A 26,170-nucleotide genomic window follows, 5' to 3' on the forward strand; every position below is an offset into this window, starting at 1 on the left:
TAATTGTTTTGTGCGTACGTGCGTGCGAGAGAGAGACAGAGACAGAAAGTGTGCATGTTGGGGACACAGTGTGCTACCCTGTGAACCATTGTTCTCATGCTTAGATGTTCATCTGTTTCCACACAGTCAGTCGGTGAAGATGAGCACATGTGAACTCTCCCGCCAACCTTTTAGGCAGGGAACAGGGTGGGCGAGCCGAGGAGGGCCCATGGCGGGGTCGTCCAATGCCCCCCAGTATGCCCACAGGTCCCTTTTGTTTTTGCAAGAAGCCATTGTGTGTGTGCCTGAATTCCTGCACATCCTCCACATGGACAACCTGTTCCGTGTTAGCCAAGTTAGGACATTTATTTAATAAACCGCACTGCAAAAGCCTCAGTGAGGTGAGCTAACACAAGGAAGATGGCAGGAAATATGTCATATCTGTAACGCATGAGGTGCACAGTACACCCACACCGATGGAGGAGAGCGGGGCCAATTATGCGTGATTCATACTTTTGCCAGAAATAGCCAATCTGCAAGCTCACAGCGTGCTGAAAATAGCAAATGTATTAAACCCACAACACGCCGAAAATAGCCGAGCTACAAGAAAATAGTGTTTGTAGAGCTTATAGATCGGCTACAGTTGGAGGCCATCGATATTGTCCTTTTCTTTTTGCTGAGGTTTGCGTGATCTGCGCAAAAGGACAGTTAACCCATTTTGGGTCATAGCGCTCATAGCGCTCATAGCGCGCCACCAAGTGGCGCGCTACGAGCTTGTAGGTCTGCTATTTTTGAAAGATCGTGAAAATATTTATTTCAGAAAACTGGAGGATTTAGAAGGATTTTTTAAAATGTTGAGGTCAGGCCTAAATGGGTCAAATGATAAGGGACAATATCGGTGGCACCCAACTGTATATTTGCAGCACCCGCACACTATAACCCAGGCTTTACTCCTGTGTGACAGCTACCCAAGCTGTTGTTAATTAAGCTGAGTTATGGTATTCTAAAAGAGCTCCTTAAAGTAGAGACATAAAGGGTCGTATTTCTACAGCGCGGGGGTCGTTAAGCTACGCATGCCGTCGTACCCACTCGCCATTAGTTCCCCTCAGGGTGTTGTTGGCTGAGGAGGATTTCTTTTTTAATCTATTAAAAAACTATTGAAATATATATTTTAGGTTCATCTCTGAATATGACAAATACAAAAAAAAACAGAAGCAAAAAGCCTTGAAGTTTGAATGGCAATTGTTCATTTGGCAATTGTTCACCCACAAATGGTTCCCGACCCCACTGTTTGGGAAACGGTGTGGTAGACTGTCCGTCGTGGAGGAACGTGGTCATGCAACCGCTATAAAAAATACAATAAATACATAAAGGATAAATAACAAAGTAAATGCATTACTTCTGGCTCTTGAGCGCAGTGTGAACCTCTTTCACTATAGCTTTACCCTGATGCGCATTCACCCCCTGACCTCCCCCTCCTTTCCATGCAGTTCAAAATAAGTCACTCTGCAAATGTTCCCAGATGCAGTTGTAACATAAACACGAATATAAGTTATATATGTCAGTTTCCTCCCCCCCTCCCCATTCAGCTTGTTCATGTTCCATGTCCTGTCTACATTTAATTAGAGGGGCATAATGAAGAGAAGTCGTTCCCCACCCATCTACCTTCTCCTCCTCGTGTTGGTGGAGGGGTGGGTGGGTGGGGGGGGGGGGGGGGGGGGGGTGCTCAAGCAGGAGGGGAGGAGGAGGAGGAGGAGGGAGGAATCTTAACTTATTTTCACTTCGTTTTCACCTCCTCACATTTCTTCATTTCACATGGGCTGGAAGTGCCCGCGGCGCTCTTCTTTCCCTTCTCCAGAGCAAAGTGAATGTGACTTTTCTAAGGGGGTCACAGGATGCCTGGAGGCCTGTGGCTGTTACTGGACTGTTGCCTGCTCTCAGCTTCACTGAGGGGCTTGTCATAGATTTCATCTCCACAGAAATGAGCCGGGGGGCCCCTCTGGCCAGGAGCGGAGGCAGCCCCCGACGTTATGAAGGGCCCCCGCCGATGATTATTTCCCTCTGACATCGCATCCTGAGCTTTCCGCATTAATCCCAGACAAAGGCAGCCCTTCAGTGCTGCGCCACAGCTCAAATTAGGAGGCAGATAATGGCCTTGTTCAGCTCCCCTCGGCTCCGTTATAGCCCCGGACCGAGCTTGCAAGAGCATGAGCTCCTGTTGAAACCCTCCTCCTTCCAATATCCTCCCTGCCTCCTCCTCTTCCCACCAACTTTCCGCTGTGTTCGGACCGTGACGGAATGCAGGTGACACAATTTCGTTACATGTATTTCTCTCTCTCTCTCTCTCTCTCTCTCTCTCTCTCTCTCTCTCTCTCTCTCTCTTTTATTTTATTTGATGGTAGTTTGGCGGGGCGGGGCTTGGGCCAGCGCCTGGTCGTGGAGCGCCACAGGCAGTGAAACTGATAGCCAGTGAAGACTGGAGTGTGTGTGTGTGTGTGTGTGTGTGTGTGTGTGTGTGTGTGTGTGTGTGTGTGTGTGTGTGTGTGTGTGTGTGTGTGTGTGTGTGTGTGTGTGTGTGTGTGTGTGTGTGTGTGTGTGTGTGTGTGTGTGTGTGTGTGTGTGTGTGTGTGTGTGTGTGTGTGTGTGTCTCCAGCCTGCTCTGGTCTGCAGGAGGGGAACAAAGGGGTTCTTACAGGCCTCTGCAGGGCGGATTAGTTCCAATGAGCCAATGGCATGGGTCTGCTGGCTGGCTGGGCTGGACGGGTTAGGGTAGGGTCTGTCTGTGGTCCCAGTGGTGCCACACACAGTCACGGTACAGGCGAAATACTGTACAGTACTAGTACAACCCCCCCCCTCCCCGCGATACACACAAACACACTCAACCAAGCCTCTGACCCCTTAAGCCCTATATACTTGTTGACGGGGGTCCCCCAGGGGTCTGTACTTGGCCACAATACAAGTTGTGACACGTTGTGTGCTTGTAGATCTGCTATTTCCTGCAGACTTTCAACTATGACATGCCCTGAATAGGGACACTAGTGTTCATGTGTCTACGTAGAAAAATGGTCAACGCTGTGTGACTATCGTACGGGCGAAATGGCCCCAACCGTAGCCCTGTTGTCAGCACATGGGGGTCGCAGCACAAGGTAAAGGGGTAGCTGTCTAGAGAAATGGCCGAGAGGAGCAAGGCTGGGATGTGGAAGATAAGCAGGGGGTGAAAAGAGATTGACACAAACCTTTGTCCTTCAGGTGTCAACTTGTGTATAATCTTGTTATGAGTATAAAAAACACTCAGTTGCCAATGTTTCGCTGGTTTTGATGAGACCATGCTATTACTGAGAGAGACAGTATAGGCTACTATTGTACAATCTCCTATACTTATTACAGTAAGTGCTTTGTACAGCAAAAGGTGTGTTGACCAAAGCTTCAGTGCTACTGGAGATATTCTTAATTTGGAACTGACTTTCTGACGATCCAGCAAGCAGGAAAAAGTGGGACATTGAGTGAACGCTGATGAAGGCCTGAGTAGCCGAAGCACGTCCGTTTGTCAGAGACCATGGTGCTGCTGCGGTAAATAAAACAACCAAGTATAACTCAGGCTTTACTCCCTGCATGTGACAGCTACCCAAGCTGTCTCACAGTTCATGTGAGTGTGAACTGTTCCTATAATAGACAGACATTAAGTGTAGCATCTCTTCCAGCGTTAAGCCTATTTATTATACTTTGTTGCGTGGCAGTGTTGCTTTCCGAAAATAACAAAATGTTCAAAACCTGTTCTTTTTGGAATGTCTTGCAAGTGAATGTTGCTTGCGAGTGAATGTGTTTGTGCGCTCGCACGCACGCGCGCGCGTGTGTGTGTGTGTGTGAGAGAGAGAGAGAGAGAGAGAGAGACATACACAGAGAGAGACAGAGAGAGCACTTCAGGACATGTGAGGTTAGCCATAGCTATGCGATGTAAAACAGCACCCCGGCGCTGATGGAGCGTCCTGCAGTGTTAAACATGCTCATAGCTCTGAAAACATCCTTGACACATTTACGAGCGGAGAGAGTTATCATCCTTACCGCTTGGGCCATTTATCACATCAAAGGAAGGCCCCCTTGTTTGTTGACGTAAAAAACAACAATAGCAGCTAAATTGCCCGGGTTTGTACAGCCCGTCCTATCTGCCTGGAACAGGCTGCAACAACGGCACAGGGGCAGAAGAAGGGATGGAGAGACACAGAGAGACACAGACAGAAAAGACACGGAGGTGAGATTTAATAGTGGAGTGCAGTCTATTTTTTCCACTTGAATTCATTTCACCTTCTTTCTTTGAGGCAGTAGATCAGAAAGAAGGAGTGAGGCAATAGAGTGAGAGGCATGGAGAGAGGGCGAAAGAGAGAGAGAGAGAGAGAGAGAGACAGAGTGTGTGTGTGTGTGTGTGTGTGTGTGTGTGTGTGTGTGTGTGTGTGTGTGTGTGTGTGTGTGTGTGTGTGTGTGTGTGTGTGTGTGTGTGAGAGCGAGAGAGAGGGGGGGGGGAGGAGGGGGAGCACAAGGAAAACTGATGCCCTTTCCTCCAGCTAAATTAACAGGAATCACGTGGAAAACAATCCAAGGCTCCAATGAAAAGGACGGGGGGGGGGGGGGGGGGGGGGGGGGGGGGGACCATTAAAATTAGCCCGGAGCTATGGACTGCACCCAATATCACTAAAGCTCCACTCGCTACAGATGTGGAGGCTGGCTTAGAGGCAAACTATGCTCTGTTCTATAGCTACAATTAAAATCAACCTCGCTGCCAAAAAAATAGGAGAGGGGAGAAGAAGAGAGAAAGAGAGAGAGAGAAAGAGAGAGAGAAAGAGAGAGAGAAAGAGAGAGAGAGAGTGAAAGAAAGAGAGAGAGAAAAGTGAGGGGTGGGGTTGGGGTAGACATGGAACATCAAAGACAGATTGAAATGTGTAGTCAGTAATAAGAGTGGTCTCCAAGCCCCCCGGTCCTCCACGGTCCCCTTGTTAATGAGAAATTTTGACCTCTGGTTTGTAAGTTAAACTTGTAATCTCGGTTAATGAAGTAAATCAATCCCAACTCGGGGAGTGTGCAGTTTCTCTCTCTGTTTCTCTCTCTCTCTCTCACCCCAACACCAACCTTCCTCTCCTCCTCCTCCTCCTCCTCACCCTTGCACTTCTCCTCTTCTCTCTCCTCCTTGTCTTCTCCTGGCCCTCCTCCTCCCCTCCCTCGCCAATGCCGCCGCGCGAGAAGCCTGGGAGTTAAACGGCCAGGTCTTCAGCCAGACAAACAGGAAGTTGGCGGGCGAGCAAAGTGTGGGGGGTGCGGGCGGGAGGGGGGGGGGGGGGGGTGTTCCGGAGCTGGAGGGCATCGGGGAGGGGAGGAGGGGAGAGGGGGTTGGAGAGAGAGGAGGACCGGGCGGGCTGTTTGGTTAAGGACAGCGGCCGACTGTCTGGTGGGAGAGAGAGCACGGCGTGGGACAAAAAAAAACACGCTCTCTCCTCCTCCTCCTCCTCCTCCTCCTCCTCCTCGTCCTATCCTCTCCTCCCATCAGTGGTGAAAAAAGTACTCAAATGCATTACTTAAGTAAAAGTATCAATACTGCAATATAGAAATACTCTAAAAGTCTGGAATTCAAAATGTACTTGATCAAGAATTGGCAAGTATAAGTATTGGCATCAAAATGTACTTACAGTACCAAAAGTAAAAGTACTCATTATACAGAATGTCCCATTTCAAATGTATAAAAATGCGGATCTATAAGCTCACGATGCGTCGCATTGTGAGCTTAAATGTGTAATGGTGACTGACAGCACTACACGTGATGAGCGTCTGGTCATAATGATGGGGTGGGGGGACAGTTTGGTTCTCCCCCTGCTCCAGTACCCAGCACTCATCACTCCTCCATGACTTAGTTCCTCTGTACTGTCTATGAAGCCATGACTCGTGTCTAAGTATAGTCTACCCGCTGAATGTACATTCTTCTGTCTAGGGGCGCAACGGTTAATCAACCTAATTGATTTAATAGGTTATTTAAAACATTTTTAATAAAAATAATTAAATTTTGCGGGGGGATTTAATTCCTTCGCCACGCCCCCATCCACCCCACCTAGATTTTCCTCGTTTTTTTATTTAATGTATTTAATTTTTGCAGAACGCTTTTTGTCTGTATACCGGCGTCCATCTCGTACCTTGTCAGCAGTTGTGTGTGTGTGTGTGTGTGTGTGTGTGTGTGTGTGCGTGCGTGCGTGCGTGCGTGCGTGCGTGCGTGCGTGCGTGCGTGCGTGTGTGTTATAGTTATAGTGGTCATGCAGTGTGAAGCTCAACAGCTGTACTGTAGCCCTTTATGGCTGCTCAACAGTACCACTTTAGTTCACCCAGCGGTGTTGCCGTACTCAAACGGACATACACGGACAGACACACATACATAGGGACAGACACACATAGCTGTTCATTGGAGCGGTTATTAAAGCACTGCTCAAAAAAAACTAGATGGCAAGGCCAGTAAACCAAACATGACGGCTGAAGAGTGGGTCTATTTCTACATATTACATAAACATGATTAAAGAGGGCACCAAGAGGCCGCTATCGGTTGCGTAAGTGTCAAGAAGATTGTAGTGTTATTTTGACTCTGGCGTCTGCTGGCGGTTGCCCGGTTAGAGCAAGGAGGGACACAAAGGACATGGGTGTGGTGGAGGAGCCTTCAGCCTCCAACGTTCTGGGGGCTCCTCCTTGGCTCAGTTCCATGTGCTGTTGGAGCCGCACCGCAATGCTCCCTGACAACTTTTCACCTTCCCCATGCAGAGAGTCATGTGGTTACCATATTATGGACGACTTGAGTAATGTGGGCAATGAGGGAGGCAACATTAACATAAACATTTCAAATATGTTATTTTCTTCTTTCTTGTCCCTAACAGAAGATTTTTATCGACTCCCTCTCGTTCAAAATGCAAACTGTACACCCTGCAAAATCCTGCGCGATCCAAATTGGGTGGTGAGCCAGGGATGTGCTGTGGATTTTTTAACTAGTGGGGCTATGTTGGGTGAGCGCGAGCGATCACTAATTAAAAGAACCTCTTTAATGTAGGCCTATTTATTAACCCATACATTCTATTTACTTGCATAATGAGGAAACTTTTGTGTTGTCATAATTTTGCATTTACCTTGCAAACGTCACCCCTGTAATTTAATTAGTTCATGAATCCCTAGAATCCCTAGAGTAGGCTATTTAGTAGATCGGCACCATTGATATGCCTACAGTATGCATCCAAGGTCCATTCCTGTTATTTCAAGCTGTGCTGCAGCTGTTGCTGTGACACTCAGCATCGATCGCCAGGTTGTGTTAGCGAGGTTAGTGTTGGAAAACTGCGAATGGCTGTGCAGGCTTGCGTGCATCTTCAAAACTACCAGGGAGATGCCCTGGATAGCCCTACCGTCAGCTCACCCCTGGTTTGGGGACACGTACACCGGCCTACGCTATTTGATTTTATTTCACAGTTAACTAGTCAGTTCACATATGTGCAGCTTGGATAAATGATACTCATATAAAACATAAGGCACCGAAGCGTGACGGAAACAAATTATTTTCTCTGCTCAGTTGTGACGTGCTTTTTTGAATACAAATGGAAGTTATTGAATATGTATATAGCAGCCTTATTCTGTTGAGTTTCATAAATATGATAGTTGTCAACATATCTCAACATCACTTAATTTAAATCATTGAATTCATTTAGATGGCATAAAAGGCCTCCCATGATCCACAAAGGGGTTAACGAGTTATGATTCACTTCTTCTTTTTTTTAAGATCACATGCATATGGTAGACACATGCGTATTGTGGGCATAACATTAACTGTGATTAATTAGAGCATGGGTCATTGGATATGACCACCTGGGGCTCTATTCAATCAAACAAGGTTTTCCAAGATAGGTTTGGAGCAGCTTCATGCTTTCATAGTTACAATATACAGCTGAGATGATGTTTTAGCCAATCTGGTTTAATTTAATCTCATATTAAACTGTACTGCATTTCAGAATGTTCTTTTTAACAATGTTATGGTGATTATTGTTTTGAGCAAACATACACATAGCATTAGTAGGGGTGTAACGATACATTTTAACAGCGATACGATACGTATCACGATACGATACATGGACGATATTGGTACATTTTTTATTTTTTATTTAAATGTTTTATCCCACAATTTTGTAACCCATTTTTTCACCCAGTGTCAATTATCTAATGTAATCCTGGGCGCTACACTTCCTCTGCCAACCTGGGGGGGCAGCGGACTGACCTCATGCTTCCTTCTATGCATGAGGAGTCCAAGCTGCTTCTTTTCACCTGACAGGGGAGCGTTTCCCCGGCTGGACATCGCGTGGAAGGAACACGTTATTCCGGCTGGCCAGGGGGAGGTAGTTTAGAGACCAGGATTACGGCATGTTTTTGTGAGGGTATCTACCCTAGGGGACACGGGGAGAACATGCAAACTCCACACAGAAAGGCCCTTTCGCCAACCCCGCCTCGGGTATGGGCACTGATGACGCGGAGGAGGGAACACGCCCCCAGTGCCCACAGCGTCCCCAGCGGGAATCGAACCCAGGACCTTCTAGCTGTGAGGCGACAGCACTACCGACTGTGCCACCGTGCCCCGATATTGGTTCATTATGGCGATACGATACGATTCAATGATTTTAAATCGATACAGTAACTATTTAGCAAATACATTATAATGTGTGAAACTTGTGGATAGTGCGGTTTCTTTAAGGGAAATATTTATTATTATGGATATAAATGTTACTCATTTATATCCATAATAATAAATATTTCCCTTAAAGAAACCGCACAGTGACACAGTGATTCTCTGGCAAATAGATGGACATTGTATTTGAACACATATGGACAAACGCCTTGACATGAACACAGAGATATAATTGTTGTCTACTAACAGCTTTAATTCTAATCAATGAACCAGTCCTGAATGAATTTAACCCACCCTTATCTGGGAATCCATTTGCTTTGTTTTTGCCATGTCTCGTTCAGGCCAACTAGCATGCTAAGTTAGTCACTTCTTCCTTCCCCCAAAGTTTTGTGGTAGTTAAGTTAATACATTTATTTTTTAGATATCTTGTTTGGGACCAAACATTGTTGGACCGACATTGCCACACATCCTCAGGGCTCTGCCGCTACCGAAGGAGAAAGGAAAAGAAAGAACAAGAGCTAGTAAAGCTCAAGTTGAAGCTGCAGGCAGGGTTTGTAGGCTACGGGTACTGAGTATGCAGTTTGAATGTACAGTAACTGCATGACTGAATAAAGGCAACTAGGGCTGGACAAAAAACAACACCTTGGTTTCCAACCTGATTCACTGCATTCCGTGAATTAGTTTTGTCACTTCGCTACTCAGTCTGGAAAGTCTCCTATCTCCAACGTAGGCGGGTCATGCCAAAACTGAGAAATCGACTCGAGGCTTCGGTTTGGTCTGTGGTGCGGGTTGGGACAAAAACACCAGTTTGACATCATATCAATGCACCACTACTGCTGTTGCCCTGCAACGTCCCCTTATCATTCAGTAGGTTTTACTCTCGAGTCTCGAACTGGTGCTAACCTTTTTTCCAACAGTGAGAAAAGCATGGACAGAGTGGCGCTGGCTGATGACGTAAATATCCTAGCCCTACTGATTTGTTGGAACAACATCCAATCAGCAGAAAAGAACAACAACAAAACAAGTTTAGCAGGCAAAAATATAATGAAAACCTTCTTGTGCTGTAGAAAGCGTCAAGGGCATGAAGGTATATAGCCCCGCCCCATGCTGATGGCGGAGCCGTTATGTAAGTTGTTCTGTAGGCCGTCAGTCTAAATTGAGGTAATTGGCTGGTGTAGTTTGTGACAGTGTGTGGCCGGAGGGCCTCGTCCTCCTCTCTCTCCTGTGGCTTCTGCATGAGACTCACCCACTCCACTAGCAGAACCCCAGCCTGACTTCTACACAACCTCACTGACCTGCTTTCTCTCTCTCTCTCTCTCTCTCTCTCTCTCTCTCTCTCTCTCTCTCTCTCACATCTATTGCTAGTCATTGTGTCATTATCTCTCTCTGGCTCAGATTCTCTCTCTCACACGCACACACACACACACACACACACACACACACACACACACACACACACACACACACACACACACACACACACACACACACACACACACACACACACACACACACACACACACACACACACACACACACACACACACACACAAACACAATCAGTCTCACTGTCAGTAAGATTATTATTGAATCACAAGATTTTCTGAAAAATCTGTATTTAAAACCAAACAAAACAAACTAGTAAGCGGCGAGGAGAGAGCTTTTTGATGTACTGTAGGACAGCGTATATCTGAGGCAAAGACAGACTAAAGACAAAGAAATGATAGCTTCCATATTGACGGTGTGGTGGTAAACGGTGGTGAATGTGCCAGACAGTTTGTTGAGCAGTGTGAGTGAGTGGGATCCTCATACTGGGATAGTGTTTTAACCAGTGCTTCTCAACATTTGGGCCACAGGGATATTGCAAGTGGGCCCTCAAATTAATGGCAAAACACTATGACTTTGATGTACTGTATAGGCCTAACGTTAATATAAAAAAATTAATGTACAAAAAAACCCACTGTACTCAAAGTACACTATGTTAGTTCCATTGCTCCAAGCCGCAACACAATCAGTTGATAGATAAGTAAAATAAACATGCTCTGAAATACACATGACCACGAACACGTTCAAGATTTTCATGTGGACCCTGATTCAGAAAAAGTTGAGAACCACTGTTTTAAACCCTAGACTACAGCCACTGAGGTCCAGGTTTCCCTATCTGCTAGACTGCTACACATGTTGATAGTGATAAAGTTACAGTTTTTAGCCCATCCTGGAAAATCCTGATTGATAATTTAACTCGGAGAGTCTACAAATGTTATTACCGAATTACATTTGTTCACTCTTTCTTTGTGCACCTCCATGATAGTATGAACCCTACTGATATTGGTGACCCCATGGCCTTTACTCTAGCGCCACCTTCAGGCAAAACATTTCCCGCGTTGATACACAAACTACCTCAATATTTCATGGGCGTATTGCCATGAAACTTGCTGAGTGCATAGTTACCTGGAGGATGAACCTTAACCATTTCAGTGAACCTATGGCCTGTCCTCTAGTGCCACACCAAACATCTTAGCACGCAAGATATCTCTTAATGTAATTGACAGACTGTAGAATAAACCCTTTGGTGACCCAATTGCCTTAAGCGCCACTCTTATTCCAAAATGTCCACTTCAATTCTTCAATTCTGTTTTTAAAGGCAAATATACCCGCTGTGCCATCCACGAGATTTGATTATTAAGCATTAATCCGGCATTAAAAATTATATTTATATATATATATACGTGCGCATTTCTCCTCTAATTGAGACAAACTACGATCTTTGGGACCTTATAAAACTCTAAACTTTAATCGCGCCGGCAATATAGTAACAGGAGGGAATGTGTTAATTTTCAGGCCTGTTGAGAACTCTAGTTTCGGCTGCGCTAATAACTTTGGGGCGTTTAGAGTTTGAATGGACAGGTATCAGTCAAAAGGGAGACATCGAAGAGGAAGGACTGTGGTTCGTTTGGTAGTGGACCGAGTTCGGCCTTTTCCAGGGCAGGCGGAGCATATGGTCCACTTGTTTGCTCTCGTTCGTTTGTTCAGATACAGCGTTTTTTATCTGCTTGAGGAGAGCTGAAATATTATCAACTCAGCCCGCCATTGAAGCGTCTTTTGGTGACCTTGTGTCTGCGCTACAACAGTGCTGCGCTGTTCTATATATTTTTAAATACTATTTTTTCACTTAGAAAGAGTCGTTTTTACATTTTTTACTCATGTAAGAAAGAAGAAAGAAGTATCCACAGCACTACAGGTCCTGGACAGGTGCATGATGTGGGTCTTCATGCATCTACTGTACAGTAATGTGTATACTGCAAACGGCCACTACTGTTAATACAGACAATAGCTGTGTAAAACATTATGTCCAATTATTACAGTATGCCTCATATTTATCATTAGACCATAATCATTCATTTAATTATGAAAGGCTCCTTTGTGAAAGTCCCCTTTTTTGTGCGATAATCACACATAGGTTTTTACATTTATATATGTACATAAATGCGTGCATTTGCGGTAACACAGTAAAATAACCGTTTAGATAAGAAAGTCTCATATTTCCATATTCATGGCGGAGTAGTCCTCCTCCATTTTTCCTGCCTTGAAAACTTTGCCCTGAAATAACGGTTAAATATACAGTTTTGACAACAAAGTTGAGCCCCGGGCACTTAAAAGATACCCATCTTAAAGGAAATTAATTACCTCCCTTGTTAATCTTGATATAATTAAATTTCTGAAGAATGAAATTCGCTGCTTTTTAATTTTTTTCCCCCTCCCCTTCTTCCTCCTCTCCCATCCCCTCCGCCTGGGTGCCATGGAGACAGGGATTGGGTAACGGGCTGGTTTTCTAGCTAGCCTGTTGGCCAGGGATGTGGGGACAAGCCTAAACACCCTGGGCCCCTATACACTGTTCTTCTTCGTTCCTCACTGTCCTGACTCCCTACTACGCCTCCGCTCTCTCCTAGCAATAGATATAGCCAGGGAAATACAAAGCCTCACAGTCACAGCTGTATTGAGCCTCGTCGCTTCCTTTTCCCCTCCATCCTGGCGGAGATAGGAGCCGAGGGCCTGTGAGTTCTTACCCTCCCTTGATTTCACACCTGGTTTGCGTGCCGTGTCGTGCACCGGAAAAAATAGCCCTAATCTACAAGTTCAAAACGTGTCGCACTCTTACGCAAGCATGATACATTTCGAGCTTGCAGACCGGCTCTTCCCGGGTACGCCTGGCGACCGGCGCGCAACCGAGTATAAATCACCCTTGAGTCCTCATTCGTGAATATTCGTTCTGCATGAAGTGTTGAGTTTTCAAGAGGGGTTGGGATGCGGGGGACGCGTTGCGCACCGCTAATGAAGTTGTCGATTTGAAGTCGATGTGGTTGGGGTGGCGGGCCCCTCCCTCGAGAGGCCCCCACTCACTCGACGAGCTGGATCTCCCACGGTTCACTTCAGAAACTCCCGTGTCTTGGTGTGACTAGCTGTGGTTATTTATAGGGGCCTCCTACCACGCTGGCAGAATTAGCCCCTGATTGGTTTGTGCAGCGTAGCACATAGTGACATTATTACCGGGGGAGCGAGCGCCAAGGTTTCTTGTCGCTATTTATTAAAAAGTTTGTTTGTGCCTTTGACTGTATTATTCTTTTTTTTATTATTCTTTTTTTCCCTCTTCCCTCAGCTCCACTGTCAGCTGTTAAAGGTTGGTGCCCGAGGGAGAAAAAAACAGAACAAGGAGAAAAAAGCTGGAAAATATATTTCATTAGGAGCTAGCAGGGGGGCAGAGAGGAATGCCGAGCAGGGCTAAAGAGGAGGTGGTAATATGTACAGAGTAGGCAGAATACCGGCACGTTGTGGCAGAAATGCCAACATAAACAGGGGTTTGAGTTTGAGTTTGAGGTTTTTTTTTACGGCAGGATCTGATTCAGGGGTTTTAATTGTTGGAAGACGCAGAGTATGCATCCTCCAGCAGCATGTCTAGGTCTGCAGACTACAGATCTGTGTTTCCCAAAACAGTGGAGTTATAGTTAACAGTGCACAAAATGGGTCACAAGCTGCTCCGTATACCACACAAAGAAACACATTTAATAGCAGCATTGTGTTATTCAGTATAATATATTATAATATTATTATAATGTATTATTCAAGGTCAGCAGAAAATGTAGGTCCAGGTGTGAAAACAGCTGAGAACCATTGCTCCACATCAGTGGTTTTCACCCCCAGGGGGCGCCAGGGGGACCAAGTGGAAAGGAGAGGAAAATAGAGGGGAGGGGGGGACTAGAACCATTGCTGTCTGGAAGAAACCACCTAACTCCATTTTTGAGGTTTGGGATTTTTCTTTTTATATATTATTTTTTTATTTCATAAATCAATGCTATTGAACACCCTTTACGTCTGTGTGTTGGTTAAAAATGGAAAGTATTAACTCTTTCCCCGCCAAAAAACATAGCCTCGTTCATTGTTTACTCTCGGCAAGCGCCAATAAACGCAAGTTGCATTCATTCAGTTGTATAAATGTGTTTAATCCGATCTAGTCGAAAGGCTACTCACATTAGCTTCGGATGGCTATCTGTTGTTAGCCATAAGACTGGACTGCGCTATCTTGATTGCGTGTGCACACACGTGCACGCACAGTCGCACACGCACGCTTTCAGTCGCTTTTCATTCAAATTCATCTCTCATCTAGTCGTATAGATGAGAGAGTTACAACAACTCTGTTCACTTCATGGGGCCAGTCCAATGGCGGCTCTTCTACATAGACTTCTATTGGCGAAGAGTGACAAAGGCCTGAACCGGAAGTTTACGGAATGCATTGGAGTCTATGGGCTTTAGAGTGACCCAACAAGTTACATGGCCACGTGACTGCGGGCTGTTTTCTGAAAGATTGCGTCCTGTGCTGTGATTGGCTGAATGTCTCTTCAAAACTTGAGGAGGAAATGTGTGGACGGAATGCGCCCTCAAAACTTGAGGACGAAATGTGTGGACGGAATGCGTCCTCAGATCTATGCACAATTATTGGCTGAGCATTGCACAATGGGTGTGAAACATGAGCCAATATAAGGGACAGGGGACAGGAAACAGAAGACATTCTGTACCGTAGTACAAAAAAATATTTTGGGTGCACTTATCCGCAAACGGGTATGGACTAGTTTGTTATTATTCTCTATCTCTATAGGCCCCAATATGATACATGATAAAACCCTCAACTCTGACCCATTTGGTTCCATTTGTACACTGGAACAAATAGTCACGGGTACATGGGTCTCAAGGACCCCTTCTGGCATCTCCATCACCACTTTGAGAACCACTGATGTATGGTATTAATCTGGAGTGTAAATTGTACAAATCTATGTAAATATATCAAAATAAAAGGCTCATTATTGTTGACATCTCAGTGGAATCTGGCTTGTGGCCTGCATTGTACGGTAATGCCATCCCACATCCCCTTTCTTTTCATATTCATTGCCTTCCAATAAAGTCATCGGAAAACATGTACAAAAAAAGATTCTTCCAGATTCGCTTTGCACTGCCACACATGTGTAAAGTGTAACATTCCTTGTAATTGAAGTGTCGTTTGTCAGGCCTTTTGCTGCAAGAGAACTTGAAAAATGAAAAGCAGCGTATTGTTTGCAGACGCTAGGTGTTTTTTTTTTGTTTTCTTAGGATCTAATTGAATATATGCATTGAGATCCCCAGACGGACCTGCCTGGCACAGAGCAGAAGACTCAGTCAGCACCGTTCTGTTTAGGACAGCTGGTCACTGAAGTGAGCATTCTGAGTTCTCATCAGCAGAGGAACTCAATGAGGCACCGGTGATGATGCTATGATGCCGGACAGATGGTGGCACACGCGTTGAGTGGGTGTACCATGTTGCTCTCATTTTGGTGAGCCTCATTTGAGCCTTTTCGGAAAGGTTTTAATATTAGACATTTGTCGTTTTACATTTTAGGCATTATCTCGTCCAGAGTGTTGTACGTATACACAAGGGATTTGCAGGATCGTTAACGCTACAAGCACATTCATATCGTTGCTGCCTGTCGGGAAGAAAACTCTTATCTCCATATTCTAACTTTTTGTGTTTTTTCGTAAATGAATGCCCTACTTGATCATACTACAGCCGCGTCACACAAAGGTAGCAGATCTGCCAGCTCGAAAAGCATCACGACGCAACATGTTTTGAGCTTGTAGATCTGCTACTTTTGCACAAAAAAAAAAATTGAATCCTGAAAAGTAACAGTTTGGACATGCTGTGTGAGGTTTCGAGGATATAAACGTGACTGGCAGTATATGTGTTTGTGTGTGTGAGTTTAGTTTTGTGGGAACAAAAAATAACATTATAATGACAAAATACGAGCGCAAAACAAACCACTTTGATTATCACATGATAAAACGAACCAATAGTAAGGAGTTCAAGGGTCACAGTCACATTGTTACATCATTGCAACATGATGTAACAATATATCCATATGTTTGCAGCATGAACACATGATAGGGAAATGTTAGGTAAAGAACAAGGAACCAGCAAGCTTGTTTATGGTGTTTAGCAAAACATATGCAGCCCTGTACTCAGTGTACTGCATAAGAATTAATTTTCCCACAATACAGAATTAAAGATTTATTTATAACGATGAGCTTTGCCACTTAGTGCTTTGCTATTTGGCAGCTGTATAGAGTATGTACTGTAGGTTAGATTTACATCAACCACATTAACCCTGCTGGCGTCCCTATTTTGGGCAAATTGTTGCCGTACAACAAAGTATATAGGGCTTAAGTGGGTATAGGTGGTTTATTGTGGATCTACTAGTTGATTAATCGTTTCCAGACATTTACTGTACAACTGCACCTATTTGTGTAAAACGACACATATACTACGACTGTAGCCACGAAACGTTTTAATAGCTAACCCCTGAAGTGCCATTCCCTCCAGTTTCCCACTGGGAAACACCTTCCAATTCCACCACATTCAGCCCTCTTAGGCTCGGTTATACTCGGTTGCGCGCCAGTGTCGTGCTTGGTAAATAGCAGATCTACAATTCGTGGACGCGTTGTGAGCTTGTATATCTGCTATTTACCGCAGGCAACGCCAGCATGCGTCCAAGTATAAATCGGCCCCTTCACTTGATGGGCCAATGGAAACAGATCATATACTATATATACAGTACTGTACAGTATATATAATATATATATATAGTATATGTAATATATGTGTGTGTGTGTGTGTGTGTGTGTGTGTGTGTGCGTGTGTGCGTGCGTGCGTGCGTGCGTGCGTGCGTGCGTGTTTTTTTGTTCGTTTTTTTCCCCCGTTTTGACACGTTTTGTTATAATACATTCTATATATCGTTGCGATGCACTGTCCCTTGTTACTGTGACTGATAATAATAATAATAATAATAATAAAAAAAAACACAGAACATCTGAAATTAGCTTGAGAAAATGGGTGCAGGAGAACAAACAAGGCGATCCATTAGTGCGGATGGGTTATTGGCTGGCTTGGCCTGCTCTCGTGGCGGCCCATTAAAAGTGGTAATGTGTGCCCGCAGCAGCGCCCGGGGGACCAGAAGGAGGCCATGGAAGGCATATTTCACATGCAGCAGACATTGGAATTAAATAGACCAATGTTCCCTAAAAAGACTGAAGTACATCTCTTTCTGATGTGCGTCCCGGGCAAAAATTCATTGATCTTGGAATGTCCCTTGGCAATTATAAAATATTAAATCCAAGTCGCAGTTTTCGGCTCAGCTTAATTTTTTTCCTCCTTCCCTCGCTCTCTCCACTTCTTTCCATTTGACCAATTTAGAAGAAGGAAAAAAATAAAAGTTAGGAGCGGATGGCCATGAAAAAAAGACGACACTTATATTAATACTGCACACAGAACTGATACCGTTTTGTTATGTTCCAGTATTGTTCTTGCAAAACATCCGAGATCATTAAAAACGGGGGGATGAATATCATCTCCAGCAAAGCCAAGTAGCCTACTTTAATGCTGTCTGATTAATGTCAGAAGAGCTGTTATATTCAGTGACAGTACAGTATGAGTGAAGATGAAGCATTTCAAATCATTTAGACTTCAGTGTATGTTGATTCCTCAGCACAGGTCTGCTTGGTAACCGGAACGCTCGCCCCAAAACACAGTCGCCCCCATTCTTTCCAGGGACCGACTGCTCGCGCCCAGTGGTTCTTGTATTCTTGTATTAATTTTACTGTGGGTAAGGTTAGGAATAAGTTAGGGTTCAGGCATACTGTAGTTTTACTGAGGTTACGTTTAGGAATAAGACTAGGTTTAGGTATAGTTTTACTGAGGTTATGTTTAGGAATAAGACTAGGTTTAGGCATAGTTTTACTGAGGTTACGTTTAGGAATAAGGTTAGGTTTAGGCATAGTTTTACTGAGGTTAGGTTTAGGAATAAGGTTAGGTTTAGCCATAGTTTTACTGAGGTTACGTTTAGGAATAAGGTTAGGTTTAGGCACAGTTTTACTGAGGTTACGTTTAGGAATAAGGTTAGGTTTAGGCACAGTTTTACTGAGGTTACGTTTAGGAATAAGACTAGGTTTAGGTATAGTTTTACTGAGGTTACGTTTAGGAATAAGACTAGGTTTAGCCATAGTTTTACTAAGGTTACGTTTAGGAATACCTGGTGGCGACCGTTAAGAGGTCGCCGGATTTGACCCAATGCAAGCTTGTTTCAGGCACGTCTGGGGACAACAAATATTTGTCAGCTGCTTTCCATTAGGTGTGTGGCCCTGGTGCTTCCCCTCCCCAGCCCCTCCGTGTCCCTTGGAGACTACAGGAGGGTCTTTACAGTTAATTGCCCGAATCATTACATTTAACATAGATCTCAATGAATTTATTCAGCCAGCTGTTTGACAGGCTACACAGTTCATTAGGTCTCCCTGCTTGTTTGTCATTTCCCTAATTAAGATTTAGAATCGATCGTTGGGTGCGTAATGTACAGTGTAGCTCAGCTTTGTGCATGCGGGGGAGACTGCTCGGATTAAAGAAACGACATCCGCTCACTAAAGCTTTGCCATTTAGTACACTGACTGCAATGGGAATTAGACATCCTGTGCTAATTAGGGAGCCCAATTAACTGTGAAATTCAGGCAGTTTTTTGACAAATAATCTCACCAGAATTCAGACATTCACTGCGTCCGTACTGAGTACTATCTGTCCTGAAGTGGGTGACGGAGATGGATCTTGGCTCCGAAGCGCACTAGATGCCTTATTTATTTGGCTCAGAGGGAGTCATTTTTTTGCGTGGTGTCACTTCTCATTCCATCTTACCTGCCATCTCAGAGGTGGGCTGAATAGGTCTAAATCAATATAAATAATACAAAGACCCAGACTTTATACCGAACTACTTATACTTGGCATTTATATACATTAATACGATTTCACATTATAGGTTATGTGTCGGTTTTACAAAACAGAAGCTGATGTAAATGCCTTCAATGTGCTCAAATCCCATATGAATAATAGATTGAGTATTTGCCTCTGAAGTATGGCAATATTCTTAGAGCAAGAACTCGGAATAAAGAGACAGTTATGCTTAATTTATACTTCAGCCGTGTGATTGTGTCGCTCGCCGAAAATAGCTAATCTATTTTTGTCTGTTTCCAGCTATAGCTGTGGCAGGGAACATCAGCGTTGCATTATCGTTATCGTTTGGCCCTTGTTAGTGTGAGCTGTAGAAGAACTGTGCTACAGTTATGATTCAGCAGGGCAGCTGCCCAACGTTTGACCTCAAATAGCTTTTTTTTCTGCTGAAACAAAGCAATGGTGTCAACTTCAACAGCTTCCGCGTCTCACTCCCCGTTTTGATTCATGATCACATGTATTTTTTAGATTGCATAAATTATGTATTTGTGGGACTAATGAAGGCCCCCGCCACTGATAGAACTTTGGGAGAGTTGTGAATAGCCCAGATTTGGCCTCTCGCAGCCCGTCCTGCATCAGTGTGCTGATTACATGTCATGGCAGCTGAAGTGCGATAGATGTGGCTTGGCTGAGAGGCCTTAGGTTGGCCCCAATGGGCCGTTTCCACACACACACACACACACACACACACACACACACACACACACACACAAGATATAAACATACCTCCTGGGTCATGGGCTGTGTCACTGTAACCACACACACCACAGCGTTTGTGTGTGCGTGCGTGCGTGCGTGCGTGCGTGCGTGCGTGCGTGCGTGCGTGCGTGCGTGCGTGCGTGCGTGCGTGCGTGCGTGCGTGCGTGTGTGCGTGCGTGCGTGGTCCTCATTAAGGAAGCTAGCTTAAAGCAGCACTATAACCTTTTTAATGAATAAAATGTAATTTTGTCCAATTTGTATGTCGTAGAGTATATTAAGTGGTTGTATTTTGTCTCCCTGCTCTTCTATTGAGACGTTTAGACGCAAAGGTCATGTCTCACCTAGACATAGGTCAAAGGTCATGTCTCACCTAGACATAGGTCAAAGGTCATGTCTCACCTAGACACAGGATCTGACACCAATGATTCAATTTGTCCCTGAGAAAGCACGCCGGCACTATTAGATCAATGGTAAAAAAAAATGTCAGCTCTTGCGCAATAAACCAGGTTGAAATCCGACATAGAAGTGGATAGTTACATTGTGCAGCATCTGTCCATCTATGCTTTGTTCTCCTTTGATTGTATATGCTTGCGGCACTAGCCCGAAATAACAGATTTTTAGTCGTGTGTCGAAGTATAAATCAGGTTTCAAGCCGTACTGTTCACCGCCGTTTCATTCACAACTGGAGTGTGAACAAAAGACCGCCATCTTCTATATGGCAGGAAACACATAATGGCCGTGGGTGTGTTCTGAAGGCTGTTTGGATTCGAGGCAGCGCTGGAGGTGTGTTTGCCGGGGCGCCGGTGGGCAAACTCCTCTGGTTATGGGTCCGCCTCAGGTGCAGGAAGAATCAAGCACTTTATCTTTTGTACAAGATGTGTAATTATTATGGCAGACAAGAGGTGTGGGTTTAAACCGAGTCAATATGTAGATAAGACTTTTATGCATACACACGCAGGAAACACACACACACACACACACACACACACACACACACACACACACACACACACACACACACACACACACACACATACACACACACACACACACACACACACAGCTGCCTGGGTGGGAAGCCATGCTGCTGCCTGCATGTATGCGGTGAAATAGAGCAGGTTGCCAAATGCCGTTCAGGTAGGGAGGAAGCCTTCTGGGCCCGCAGTATCGTTACAGCAACCTGTTTGGAGAATTTCAATGAGCGCGACGCCGACAATGAGTGAGGAAGCCACACTAAAAGGAGGTTTATTTGCTCTGTCAACACACCCACAAAAAACTGTGTTTTTACTAAAGGTGTAATGCTTTTTTTTATGCCTTTATTGATCGGACAGTAGACTGACAGGAAATGGGAAGAGAGAGAAAAGTCGTCGGGACACGAACCCGCGCCACGTTGTCAGGCTTGCATTGCATCCTAGGGTGCCCGGACCACCACTAATCAATAGAATTGTTCTGCCCAGCCACCAAGCCCTCAGAATGGCTGGGCAATGTTGAAACCGTCTCCCCTACTGGTCAAAAGTGGTACTGCAGGCAGTCTGGGACCCGGTTAAATGTATGAATGAATTTGTTCACGTAGACGTGACGCAGAAGGTACCACAAGAAGGGGGTACTATGATAGGAGCCAACCAATCATATCAACGCTCGAGGGGTACTACCCGGAAGACATTGTCGTTCTTCTATATGGCTTCAAAACGCCACTGAGCAACTTCCATTGAAGTGAATATCAGGTGGCGGGGCTATCGATCCTCAATCCGTTCTCTAGATATATTATATCTATATGCCAGCCACCTACGTGCATCCTGTAGTCTCTGACCCTGCAGCTGACCTAATTGGCTTTATGATGGTTTGACTCATATACAGTAGGCTACAACACTGAGAGTTGAAACAATGTCTGCTTGAATCTTTCTTTAAAATCAATGTCTCTGTCGTTTTTCTCTCTCTTTTTTTCATTAAAAGGCTAAATAAACCTTGTGGCTCCCTTTGGCTCAACCAGTGGACAAATCACGTCTGACTGCTGTGCCAGCATCACCGTCCACTCTTTCGCTCTCCATTGTTCAATACGATAAAGCAGAAATGTCTTACAAAACTTTGAAAAAATGCTAAATAACCTTTAATTGAGATGGTAGTTGTTGATGTTAAAAAGTTCTGTGGTTCCCAAAGTGGCTTATTTCTAACTAGCATCAAACACCATGCCGTAGCCTAGATTCAACTCGCCTCGCTAAGTTTGTTGAATGGGATTTCAACGACGACACTGGGGGTCACGGAATGTTCATAATAAAGCCAGCCTCTTCAAAAGAAGAAAAAAAAGATTCTCCAAGTGAAGTTTCAAGCACCTCTTTCTGGGCCATCTATATAAAACATGACGCTCTCGTCGTTTCCCCAGAAGAGGGTAGATTTTAATCAGACCTCCTCTGTGCAGACAGACAGCTCTCCTGCCTCTCTCACTTAGCTGGGGCGTACGGCGCTAGGTGCACAGGGACCTGACAGTGACGGCGGCACTGGAACCGTAGCCTGTGATGGCTAAATGATGTCAAAAACGGCCCCATTTATGTCAATTTGAGATCAAGCGCCAATTCGGAGCGTGAACCTCCACAGTAAACGTGCTCTCTAATCTACCCCCCATCTCCATATCCAGCCCCTCGGTGGCTCCCATTTCCTTGGAACTGAAATCTGTCACTGCTCGTAGCTTGTGTGAGGATTTACGGAAAGACTGACAGTTCGGCGTACAGTAGATGTCTGCCGAGTGCTGGGATCGAGGGCTATGCCCTTTTTTCGGTCTCTCGCCTCATTCTCTAGTCAGCATCTATAAAGTGCCACAATGCCGCACTGTTCGGTATAATGTAATTTTTGCTAGGCCTACTACTCTTCCTAATTAGGTCATTTTGCAGAATGCCATTCCCCTTAGTGTGGTCATTTACGTTCGATTGGCTTTTTTGTTAACTGGTTGATCCTGTTTGGAACAACGACATCAAAGGTTGGAGAATAAAACGGAGCCTCATTTGGCAACTTTGTTCTTCCAGCTATACATTGGCTACAACAAAACACCCTGGTGCCTTGATTATTAACTCAGTCACCACTCCTCTCGTTCGACTTGAATTAAAAATTAAAAAGCGGCAGAAATGACAGTGCCACACCATTCAAAGTAAAGTGTGCAAAAACCAACAAGGGCTCATTAGCGGGTAGTTCTGAAGACAAGCATCCTCTGACTTGAGACTCATTACACATCTCACATTTTAACTTTAATTGGGTTCATTTTATATATGAAACGTCTTGAATATTTAATGAAGGGAAAAAAGTTCCACTTTTGATAGTTTTAGGAATTGCCAAAGATATAATCATAGTCCAGGTTAGTATAGTAATAACTAATAACTAGTAATAGTGGAGTCTCTGCAGATGTAGTTTCTCTCCACAGATTGAGCAAAAGAGGGGGAAAAAACGACTCAACGATTCATCACACGGTTTGATTATTGATTGATGTCATGCCGGGAACTTTGTTTGTACTGAGGCCTCTGTCGTACGTTTGATTTTAGCCGTTGTATTGCCGTTGTTGTGCAACACATGACCACAGAACAATGGGGTTTTTCTAGTCAACATCAAATGGTATTAATATGAATACAAACATTAAATGTTGCATTTGTTAACAGTGTTACCAACTTTGTCCATAATAAAGCCCTAGCTAATAAAAATGTTTTCCATGCTTAATAGGGGGGGTTTCAATAGCCCAGCTGCAAGCATTGCAATTAAACAGATTAAAAACAACACCATAGTGTTCCTCCGTAGTCCTCTTACTTGCACACAATCTTTTGTTTCTCAGGCAGGTTGAAAACAGGGTATGGGGGATAAAAAGAAATAATAAAAAAAGAAGAATATGTTCCCAGGCATGAAAGTTTGAAGTTCTTTGTTTGGAAGGGAAGGTTTCCGGGTGCTGCGCACTGTTTAGCTCGGTGACCCTGTGACTGTCTTCTGAGGAATTGTGCGAGCAGCCCCTCCAGAACAGTGCTCCAGGGTCAGCTTTCATCTTTAGCGGTAACCTGTGGACTTTGAAACTCAAGGCGATGGAATTGCAGCTTTGTCAGTACACTTACTAATTAGAAAATTCCTGACCTCGAGCGAGATGTTTTAATTACGTGTTGTGTCAACGAGTTTGCAGATTTAATCCACAGTTGATACACGCTCAAAGTGTGCAAACTGTGTCGCACATCGTAGCAGATCAAGTGGAATGGAGGGTGAAAAAAAAAGGCTTTTCTTTTCCTCCGTTTACACCGTCTTCACGTGCCCCATATAACCTTTCTTTGTGCCGTGTTTGTTGAACAGCCATCACATGCTCAAGTACCTAAATTAGATAGCGAGTTAATGTGTCATATAGCGGGTAAAGAAGAAAAAGGCTGGTATGATTTGCCTGGGTTTTGTTTGCGAGGGCTGAACAATGTGACAGCATTGTGCTGCTCGGTGCGAGCCGGTCTGTTGTAGCAGTGTGTGAGTCAGTGCAGGGAAAGGCAGGAAGGGGTTAAACAGAAATTGAGCGGGGATGCTGGGGGCAGCAGTGCTGCAGAGAACATAGCAGTGTTCGTGCGAAGGCAAGTCATTTCCCGAAACACTGCAGACACATGGCCCGCGGCGCTCTAAAACCTTTGGAGACCAAAATGGCTTGCAGGAGTTAGAAGTAATAAGGTGTTTTTTTGCCTTCTCTCTTTCTCCTTGACTGAAAATTCTGCACGGTTGCTATGCATTGCTGTGGAGCCGTGGAGCTGTTTTTATGGTTTATGTGGGCATTAAGATGCTCTGCAACTGGCCATTTCAGAGATTTGTTGTTCTTTAGTTGTGAACCAAATGGAAGTTGTTTGTTTTGAGAGTAATTCCCTCATTTTTTGCACCATGATCAGAATCCCCGGCCCTCCCTCCCTCTCTACTGATCAGAATCCCCGGCCCTCCCTCCCTCTCTACCGCCTTTGTATTCCTCCCCCACACTGTTTCAGTTCTTTTCCTTTTTGTTGTTCACGGTATGACACGTGAAAAAAAAAAGAAAAAGCACAATTGAGATGAAAAAGGCCAGATTTTTACCCAGCACGGTCCAGCATGCTCCCTGCTTTATGAAGATCACTTGTGACAACGTCGGGCTATTGTTTAGGGCGACTCTCCGACAGACAAGGGAGACCCCTGACACAAACAAAGGGCAATCTGTGTCGGTGCCCACGAAAAGAAAGCAGTGGTATTAGTCCACCCTGTGACCCCACTGGTTATCGGTAGGAAAAAGCTTTCATCCTCTACCCCTGGTTCTGTTAATCTTGGCCGACTTGTCTGCTTCAAAGAGGGGGCCGCTCTGGCATATAATCTGTGTACGTACATCTGCGAATTATTATTCTAATTCTTTATACGTTTATTAGAGCTGAATAAACTCCACATCAAATACATCACATCGGGCGATGTCAGAAAAGCCCGGGGCAAATCAGCCAACATCTGTTAACTCTTTCAAAATGGCCTCATCCAGCATGTCTGTGGGCGTAGAGGAGCGAGGAAAAAGGAGAGAGAGAGAGAGAGAGAGAGGGAGAGAGAGAGAGGGAGAGAGAGAGAGAGAGAGAGAGAGAGAGAGAGAGAGGGAGAGAGAGAGAGAGAGAGAGAGAGAGAGAGAGAGAGAGAGAGAGAGAGAGAGAGAGAGAGAGAGAGAGAGAGAGAGAGGGAGGGAGGGAGAGATAGAGAGAGATGAAGAAGGAGGGAGAGAGAGGTTTTCTGTTGCTGATTAATGGCGGCCATATAGGAGAGGCGTTGCAGGCCGAGCGTGGAGAGGCGAGCCGGGACTGCACTCCCACGGCTGGGCTCCTCGCTGTAAACACTAGAAAGGGACGACGCAGTCTGCGTTCCCCGGCTGAAATGCAGCGTGGAGGAGAACATGTGGGAAAGCTTTGAGTCCTGGCACATGGACAACCAGTCAATCAGGCAGCCAGGCAAGCGTCGGTCGGTCAGTCAGAGAGGTAGACAAGCAAGCAAGCAAGTCAGCCAAGTCACGCAGCTAATCAGTCTTGTCCAGTCAGAGAGTCAGGCTGTTTGTCAGTCCATCAGTCAGTTGCATACTATATAATGTCTTTACAGATGTAGAAATGCATTACCAGCTACAGTACTTCTTGGACCAGATCTTTTTCATACTGACTGACTGACTGACTGACTGACTGACTGATAATAATAATAATAATAATAATAATAATAATAATAATAATAATAATAATAATAATAATAATAAGCACTTCACATTTTCACAAATCTCAAAGTGCTACAGGATTGTAATAACATCGGCATAAAACAGCAAAGGCTAAATGTAATATACCCAATATATTTGGGTCTAGCAGGTCCACTCCTTGTTTGGTAAACATTCAAAGACAAACATAACGCTCAACCTCCGTCCTTGGTGCTGAGCCAGACTGCAAAAGCAAAAATCATGAAGCGGAAGAAAGGGCTCGCGACTCACT

At 44.8% G+C, this 26,170-nt stretch overlaps 1 protein-coding gene across 1 annotated transcript in view; it reads left to right on the forward strand.

The window, feature by feature from the left end:
- The window catches only part of LOC306920730 (transcription initiation factor TFIID subunit 4), a gene marked incomplete at its 3' end in the record, with an annotated part of 119,229 nt that overhangs the window by 83,576 nt on the left and 9,483 nt on the right, over positions 1 to 26,170 (forward strand). The gene's annotated exons all lie outside the window — the stretch shown is intronic.

The sequence above is a fragment of the Electrona antarctica genome (genome assembly GCF_951216825.1).
Source record: "Electrona antarctica genome assembly, chromosome: 3".
NCBI classification, from domain to species: domain Eukaryota; kingdom Metazoa; phylum Chordata; class Actinopteri; order Myctophiformes; family Myctophidae; genus Electrona; species Electrona antarctica.